Raw genomic sequence first — 9,903 nt, forward strand, 5'->3', positions numbered from 1 at the left:
CATGTTTTTAATCCACTCTGCTAACCTCTGTCTTTTAATTGGCATATTTAGACCATGTGTATTTAATATGGCTATTGATATGCTAACGCTTAAGTCTCTCATTTTACATTTTGTTTCTGTTTGTTCCTTCTGTTTTCTTTTTCTTGCCTTCCTGTGGATTACTTGAACATGTTTTTAGATTCTACTATGATTATTCTAAAGTGTTTTAGAACTTTTTTTTTGTAAAGACAGGGTCTTGCTCTGTCACCCAGGTTGGAGTGTAGTAGTGCAATCTTGGCTCACTGTAACCTCTGCCTCCCGGATTTAAGAGATTCTTGTGCCTCAACCTCCCAAGTAGCTGGGATCACAGGTGTGTGCCAAGATGCCCAGCTAGTTTTTATATTTTTAGTAGAGACAAGTTTTTGCCATGTTGGTCAAGCTAGTCTTGAACTTCTGGCCTCAGGTGATCCCCCCCACCTCTGCCTTCCAAAGTGCTGGGATTACAGGCATGAACCACCAAGCCCAGCCTAGAATGTATTTTTTTTTTTAATTTTTTAAGAGACAGGGTCTTGCTCTTTGCCCAAATTGTAGTATAATAGCATAATTATAGCTTACTGCTGCCTCAAACTCCTAGGTTCAAGTAATCTCCTGCCTCAGCCTCTCAAGTAGCTAGGACTACAAGTGCATACCACTACACCTGGCTAATTTATTTTATTTCACTTTTGTGAGATATAGTCTCTCTATGTTGCCCAGACTGATCTCAAATTCCTGGCCTCAAACAATCCTCTTGCTTCCTTCTCTCAAAGTGCTGGGATTGCAGGCATGATCCACCATGCCTGGCCTTTCAAATGCATTTTTTTAAGTGGGCATTCTAGGCACTTCATTATATCTACATAACATCACAGTTTACTGGTATCATCATTTTACCAGTTCAGAGTGAAATGTAAACACTTTATTTCCATTTAGATCCCTTTACTCTCTCCTGTTTATAATTATCTTGAGCATTTCTCTACATAATGTTAGAATCACATTAGACAGTGTTATCCTTGTTTTAACCATGAAACATAATTCAGAAACCCAAGAAAAGAAGGAAAGCCTATTGTATTTACCCATATTTTTGCCTACCATGCTCTTTCTTCCTGATGGTCCAAGGTGTCTTCTTTTATTGTTGCCTTTCTGATTAGAGAAATTCTGTTAGACATTCTTCTGAGGTGGTTTAGCTCTGTTTGTTTTATAATATCCAGAGGTTTTAGTTGTACCTAGCAGGACGAAAGGGAAAATTATGTCTCTTCCGTGTCCCTGGAAGTAGAAGTCTAAAGATACAAATTTTAACTTCTGTAAAGTTAGGCGCTGTCTTACAATTGCTGTTGGCAATCACAGCATACTTGTTTTTGTCTCTATATGTGCACATTTAATCATTACTATTTATATTTTATCATACTAATTGAGTTAGGTACATTGCTGGAGAAAAGTCTTAGCATTTAGGAGAAAAAAAAAAATCACAAACATAGGAGTTTCACTCACAGAAACTCTCATAGGAAGGAGGATTTCTCCTGGGCCAAAAAGAGATTCTCCCAGAGCACATGAAAGGGAAGAAAGAAATGGAAATGATTAAGTATTATCTGGAATAGTTCTCCATGAACTCCACAGAATCCACCCAGTATATTAGTTCTTGATGAGTTTCATGCACTTGTACATTAACAGCTAAAGATAAGATTTCTAGAAAGTGTCTTAATATTATTGTTATTTTTGGCATCATAACTGGACAACAGCATCTCCTTCCACATTGCAATCAACAAATCATTTAAAGATCATTTGAGGAAGAAATATGAGCCCTTGTAGTTGTCAAAAACCTTCCATTGATACTTTCTTGTAAGATCAAAAGTGTCAGCATCAAAACTTACAGAATGGGTGTCAATGCCCTGGAAGAAAATATAGAAACCATAGTGGAGCTCTCTTTTAAAAATGCCACTTTACCAACTCTGTGGCTAGCACAGAGGACAACTTTGTGTAAAAAATCATGGGTATTAACAACTCTGCTTTGAAAAGTGATTCAGAAAATTCAGATACTGATTATGATGAAGTTTCTTTATATATGTGCACAGGAGTAATCCATGATAAAAATTATGTCTGGGCCAAACACAGTGGCTCATGCCTGTAACACCAGCACTTTGGAAGACCAAGACAGGTGGATCCCTTGGGCCTAAGAGTTTGAGACAAGCCTGGGCAACATGGCAAGACCCCATCTTTACAAAAAACACAAAAATTAACTGGATGTGGTAGCCTGTGCCTCTAGTCCCAGCTACTCTGGAGGCTGAGGTGGGAGGACTGCTTGAGCCCCTGAGGCTCAAGCAATGATTGCACCACTGCACTCCAGCCTGGGCAGCAGAATGAGACCCTGTCTCAAAAAATAAAATAAATAAAATAAAATAAAATGGGAACCAAATTCCTCAGGGAAACATACATTATTTTATGTAAGTCTCTGTGAAGAAATATCTACAGGACTCATGCAATTCGGCTGGAGCCAGATGTACTGGGCATCAACTAGTCTTGAGGTCGTTGGAGTGTGTTACTGCACTCTGGCATCAGCAATAGAGCGGGACCCTGTCTCAAAATAAATAAATTAATTAATTAAATCTCTGGCTACATATAAAAGAACTCTCTCAATAGATATTTTAAAATTCTAAGTGGTAAGAAAGTATTGTACTATTGTTTAATTGGCATCACTAATTTTCCTTAGCAATACATAAAGTAATGATATATTTTGTAATCAATATCATCTCTCTTTTTTTTTTTTTTTTTTACCATTTAACCATTTTTTTCTTTGTCATCTGTACTCTTGGTATTTTTGTAATATTCAATTCTAGTAAAATATACATAACATAACATTTGGTATCTTAGTCATTTATTTTTTGGTGTCATTAAGTGGCTTTACGTGCATTCACATTGTTGTGAAACTCTTCCCACTTTGATCTGAACCTTTTTGTCTTCCCAAACTAAAACTCTATACTCATTAAGCAATCATTCCTTTTTACCCTCTCTTCATGTCCCTCAGAATGACCATTCTACTTTCTATCTATATGAATTTGACTACCCTAAGTACTTCATATAATTGGAATCATACAATATTTGTCATTTTGTCTGATATTTCACTTAGTATAATGTCTTTAAGGTTCATCCATGATGTGCAGTATGTCAGAATTTCCTTTCTTTTTAAGGCTGAATAATATTTCATTATTAAATATTAATACTTTATTATTAAAATGTAGTATGTGTATAACTTCCTTGTATGGCTTTATCCATTCATCTATGGATGGACACTTGTGTTGCATCCACCTCCTGGCTATTGTGAATAGTGCTGCTGTGAACCTGGTTGTACAGATATCTGTTTGAGTTCCTGCTTTCAATTCTTTTGGGTATATATTCAAAAGTGAAATTGCTAGATTATATTATCTTAGACAGAGTAAAATTCAGTACTAAAGAATAACCTATCTCATAGGGTTGTGAGTTAACACTTAAAGCATTTAATACACTGTATAGTAACTTTTCTTTAAATGTTAGTTACTTTTGTTATTATGGAACTAGAAATTTTTTCTGAATCTTAGAAGAGAGGTAAGGGATACAGACAAGAAAAACAACTTGGGAGTCATCAACTCATACATGGTAGTGGAAGCCAACGGAATAGATGAGCTCACTCAAGGAAAGAATGTAGAGTAAGAAGAGAAGTGAATCATGTTCAAAACCACCAGCATATTAAGAAATAGAGGAGATTGCATTAGTGAAGAAGACTGAGAAAAGAGCCTTGCAAGGTACAGAATAAGAGGACAAGAGCTGAATGGATAGGAGGTTTTAGTCCGAGAAGAAAACAGTAGAGTTTCAGAGGTGGGGTGTTTGTGGATGATAACAAAGTCCAGGGTGTGGTCCTAGTAGAAGTTTGGGGAGATAGAGACCAAGAACAGTGACCTACAATAAGTTTAAGAAACTGCAAGATAAGGTGCACATAGAAATTGAAGTAACCCAGGCTGATGGGAGGAATTGGGAAGGAGAGGAACATAGCAAAGAGGAATTCCAATCTCTTTACAAAAACAGGAAAGTTACTTGAAGATTGGAAGATTGCAGCGAATAATAATGGAAAGAGGAGGCAGCATAACATCGTTATAAATTTATGAATCTTAAAATCCTTTAAAAAGTGTGTAAAATATGGTAGACTACAATTAAAAAAAAAAAAAAGCTTAGTTTAACTTTCTGATAGTTATTCATTTTGAAACCGAATGAGTTTCCCTCACAATGCAATCTTGATAGAGAATCATGAGTTACACTGAATAGACTTATCCAAATACCTGGGTTTGGATGTTTCAAAACTGAATATAATTAATGTCTTGAACTATTTCCTATGTAAGAGTGGAATTTAACAAATATCCTGGCAGCGCAACGAAAGCTATTGCTATTAAAAATACCTAGTTGAGTGCCACAAAACCATTGTAGCCAGAATGCCTCTCTAGATTCTGCCTCTCTGGGCAGGGCATCTCTGAAAGAAAGGCATCAGTCCCAGTCAGGGGCTTATAGATAAAACTCCCATCTCCCTGGGACAGAGCACCTCGGGGAAGGGGTGGCTGTGGGTGCAGCTTCATCAGACTTAAACTTTCTTACCTGCTGGCCCTGAAGAGACCAGCAGATCTCCCAGCATAGAGCTCTGCTAAGGGACAGACTGCTTCCTCAAGTGGGTCCTTGACCCCCATGCTTCCTGACAGGGAGACACCTCCCAGCAGGGGTCAACAGACACCTCATACAGGAGAGCTCCAGCTGGCATCTGGCAGGTGTACCTCTAGGATGAAGCTTTCAGAGGAAGGAACAGGCAGCAACCTTTGCTGTTCTGCAGTCTCCACTGGTGATACACAGGCAAACAGGGTCTGGAATGGACCTCCAGCAAACTACAGCAGACCTGCAGCAGAGGGGCCTGTTAGAAGGAAAACTAACAAACAGAAAGCAATAGCATCAACATCAACAAAAAGAACGACCATGCAAAAACTCCATCCAAAGGTCACCAACAGCAAAGACCAAAGGTAGATAAATCCACAAAGATGAGGAAAAACAAGCACAAAAAGACTGAAAATTCCAAAAACCTGAATGCCTCTTCTCCTCCAAAGGATCACAACTCCTCATCAGCAAGGGAACAAAACTGGATGGAGAATGAGTTTGATGAATTGACAGAAGTGGGCTTCAGAAGGTGGATAATAAACTCCTCCAAGCTAAAGGAGGATGTTCTAACCCAATGCAAGGAAGCTAAGAACCTTGATAAAGGCTAGAGGAATTGCTAACTATAATAACCAGTTTAGAGAAGAGCATAAATGACCTGATGGAGCTGAAAAACACAGCACAAGAACTTCATGAAGCATACACAAGTATCAATAGCTGAATCAATCAAGTGGAAGAAAGGATATCAGAGATTGAAGATCAACTTAATGAAATAAAGCATGAACACAAGAGTAGAGAAAAAAGAATGAAAAGAAACCAACAAACCTTCCAAGAAATATGGGACTATGAGAAAAGACCAAACCCACATTTGATTGGTGTACCTGAAAGCGATGGGAAGAATGGAACCAAGTTGGAAAACACACTTCAGGATATTTATCTGGGAGAACTTCCCCAACCAAGCAAGACAGGCCAACATTCACATTCAGGAAATAGAGAACACCACAACGATACTGCTTGAGAAGAGCAACCCCAAGACACATAATTGTTGGATTCCCCAAGGTTGAAACGAAGGAAAACATGTTAAGGGCAGCTAGAGAGAAAGGTCAGGTTACTCACAAAGGGAAGCCCATTAGACTAACAGCAGATCTCTCTGCAGAAACCCTACAAGCCAATATTCAACATTATTAATGAAAATGATTTTCAACCCAGAATTTCATATCCAGCCAAAGTAAGCTTCTTAAGTGAAAAAGAAATAAAATCCTTCACAGATAAGCAAATGCTGAGGGATTTTGTCACTACCAGGCCTGTCTTACAAGAGCTCCTGAAGGAAGCACTAAATATGGAAAGGAAAAACCGGTACCAGCCACTGCAAAAACAAACTAAAATGTAAAGACCATTGACACTATGAAGAAACTGCATCAACTAATGAGCAAAATAACCAGCTAGCATTATAATGACGGGATGAAATACACACATAACAATATTAACCTTAAATGTAAATGGGCTAAATGCCCCCAATTAAAAGGCACAAACTCGATAAAGAGTCAAGACCCATCAGAGTGCTGTAGTCAGGAGACCCATCTCACATGCAAAGCCACAAATAGGCTTAAAATAAAGGGATGAAGGAATATTTACCAAGCAAATGGAAAGCAAAAAATAAAATAAATAAAGCAGGGGTTGTAATTCTACTCTCTGATAAAACAGACTTTAAACCAACAAACATCAAAAAAGACAAAGAAGGGTGTTATATAATGGTAAAGGGATCAATGCAACAGGAAGAGCTAACTATCCTACATATATACGCACCCAATACAGGAGCACCCAGATTCATAAAGCAAGTTCTTAGAGACCTTCAAAGAGACTTATATTCCCACACAATAATAATGGGAGACTTTAACTCCCCACTGTCAATATTAGACAGACCAACGAGACAGAAAATTAATGAGGATATTCAGGACTTGAACTCAGCTCTGGACCAAGCAGATCTAACAAACATCTACACAACTCTCCACTCGAAATCAACAGAATATCAATTCTTCTCAGTATCACATAGCACTTATTCTAAAATGGACCACATAATTGGAAGTGAAACACTCCTCAGCAAATGCAAAAGAATGGAAATCATAACAAACCGTCTCTCAGACCACAGTGCAATCAAATTAGAACTCAGGATTAAGAAACTCACTCAAAACCACACAACTACATGGAAACTGAACAACCTGCTCCTAAATCACTACTGGGTAAATAAGAAAATTAAGGCAGAAATAAATAAGTTATTTGAGAACAATGAGAACAAAGACACAATGTACCAGAATCTCTGGGACACAGCTAAAGCAGTATTTAGAGGGAAATTTATAGCACTAAATGCCCACAGGAGAAAGCAGGAAAGATCTAAAGTCAATACCCTAACATCACAATAAAAACTAGAGAAACAAGAGCAAACAAATTCAAAAGCTAGAAGAAGACAAGAAATAACTAACATCAGAGCAGAACTGAAGGAGATAGAAACATAAAAAACCCTTCAAAAAATCAATGAATCCAGGAGCTGTTTTTTTGAAATGATTAACAAAATAGACAGACCACTAGCCAGACTAATAAAGAAGAAAAGAGAGAAGAATCAAACAGACACAATAAAAAACAATAAAGGAGCGATCACCACTGATGTCACAGAAATACAAACTACCATCAGAGAATGCTATAAACACTTCTATGCAAATAAAGTAGGAAATCTAGAAGAAATGGATAAATTCCAGGACATATACACCCTCCCAAGACTAAGCCAGGAAGAAGTTAAATCCCTGAATAGACCAATAACAAGTTCTGAAATTGAGGTAGTAATTAATAGCCTACCACCAAAAAAATCCCAGGACCCGACTGATTCACAGCCGAACTCTACCAGAGATACAAAGAGGAACTTTTACCATTCCTTTTGAAACTCTTCCAAACAACAGAAAAAGAGGGACTCCTCCCTAACTCATTTTATGATGCCAGTATCATCCTGATACCAAAACCTGGCAGAGACACAACAAAAAAGGAAAATTTCAGGCCAGTATCCTTGATGAATATCTATGTGAAAATCCTCAATAAAATACTAACAGACTGAATCCAGCAGAACATCAAAAAGCTTATCCACCACAATCAAGTCATTTTCATCCCTAGAATGTAAGGCTGGTTCAATTTATAAAAAACAATAAATGTAATCCATCACATAAACAGAACCAACAACAAAAACCACATGATTATCTTAACAGATGCAGAAAAGGGCTTCAATAAAATTCAAAACCTCTTCATGCTAAAAACACTCAATAAACTAGGTATTAATGGAACATATCTCAAAATAATAAAAGCTATTTATGACAAACCCACAGTCAATATCATACTGAATGGGCAAAAGCTGGAAGCATTCCCTCTGAAAACTGACACAAGACAAGGATGCCCTCTCTCACAACTCGTATTCAACATAGTAGTGGAAGTTCTGGCCAGGGCAATCAGGCAAGAGAGAGAAATAAAGAGTATTCAAATAGGAATAAAGGAAGTCAAATTATCTCTGTTTGCAGATGACATGATTGTATATTTAGAAAACCCCATTGTCTCAGCCCCAAAACTCCTTAAGACGATAAGCAACTTCAGCAAAGTCTCAGGATACAAAATCAATGTTCAAAATTCACAAGCATTCCTATACGACAATAATAGAGAGTCAAATCATGAGCAAACTCCCATTCACAATTGCTACAAAGAGAATAAAATACCTAGGAATCCAACTTACAAGGGATGTGAAGGACCTCTTCAAGGAGAACTGCAAACCACTGCTCAAGGAAATAAGAGAGGACACAAACAAATGGAAAAACATTTCATGCTCATGGAAGGGAAAAATCAATATTATGAAAATGGCCACACTGCCCAAAGTAATTTATAGATTCAACGCTATTCCCATCAAGCTACCGTTGACTTTCTTCAGAGAATTGGAAAAAAAACTACTTTAAATTTCATATACAACCCAAAAAGAGCCCATATAGCCAAGACAATCCTAAGCAAAAAGAAAACAGCTGGGGGTATCACACTTCCTGACTTCAAACTATATTACAAGGCTACAGTAATCAAAACAGTATGACACTGGTACCAAAACAGATAGATAGACCAATGGAATAGAACAGAGGCCTCAGAAAAAACACCACACTTCTACAACCATCTGATCTTTGACAAACCTGACAAAAACAAGCAATGGGGAAAGGATTCCCTATTTAATAAATGGTGTTGGGAAAACTGGCTAGCAATAGGCAGAAAACTGAAACTGGTCCCGTTTGTTACCACTTATGCAAAAATTAATTGAAGATGGATTAAAGATATAAGCTTAAGATCTAAAACCATAAAAAACCCTGGAAGAAAACCTAGGCAATACCATTCAGGACATAGGCATGAGCAAAGACTTCATGACAAAAACACCAAAAGCAATGGCAACAAAAGCCAAAATTGACAAATGGGATCTAATTAAAATAAAGAGCTTCTGCACAGCAAAAGAAACTATCATCAGAATGAACAGGCAACCTACAGAATGGGAGAAAAATTTTGCAATCTATCCATCTGATAAAGGGCTAATATACAGAGTCTAAAAGGAACTTAAACAAATTTACAAGAAATAAACAACCCCATCAAAAAGTGGGCAAAAGATATGAACAGATACTTTCCAAAAGAAGACATTTATGCAGCCAACAAATATATGAAAAAAAGCTCATCATCACTGGTCATTAGAGAAATGCAAATCAAAACCACAATGAGATACCATCTCATGCCAGTTAGAATGATGATTATTAAAAAGTCAGGAAACAACGGATGCTGGAGAGGATGTGGAGAAATAGGAATGTTTTTACACTGTTGGTGGGAGTGTAAATTAGTTCAACCATTGTGGAAGACAGTGTGGCAATTCCTCAAGGATCTAGAACTAGAAATACCACTTGACCCAGCAATCTCATTACTGGGTATATACCCAAAGGATTATAAACAATTCTACTATAAAGACACATGCACACATATGTTTATTGCAGCACTATTCACAATAGCAAAGACTTGGAACCAATCCATGTTAGACTGGATAAAGAAAATGTCGCACATATACACCATGGAATACTATGCAGCCCATAAAAAAGAATGAGCTCATGTCCTTTGCAGGGACATGGATGAAGCTGGAAACCATTATTCTCAGCAAACTAACACAGGAACAGAAAACCAAAC

The sequence above is a fragment of the Piliocolobus tephrosceles genome, chromosome 3, assembly GCF_002776525.5.
Source record: "Piliocolobus tephrosceles isolate RC106 chromosome 3, ASM277652v3, whole genome shotgun sequence".
Taxonomy (NCBI): Eukaryota; Metazoa; Chordata; class Mammalia; order Primates; family Cercopithecidae; genus Piliocolobus; species Piliocolobus tephrosceles.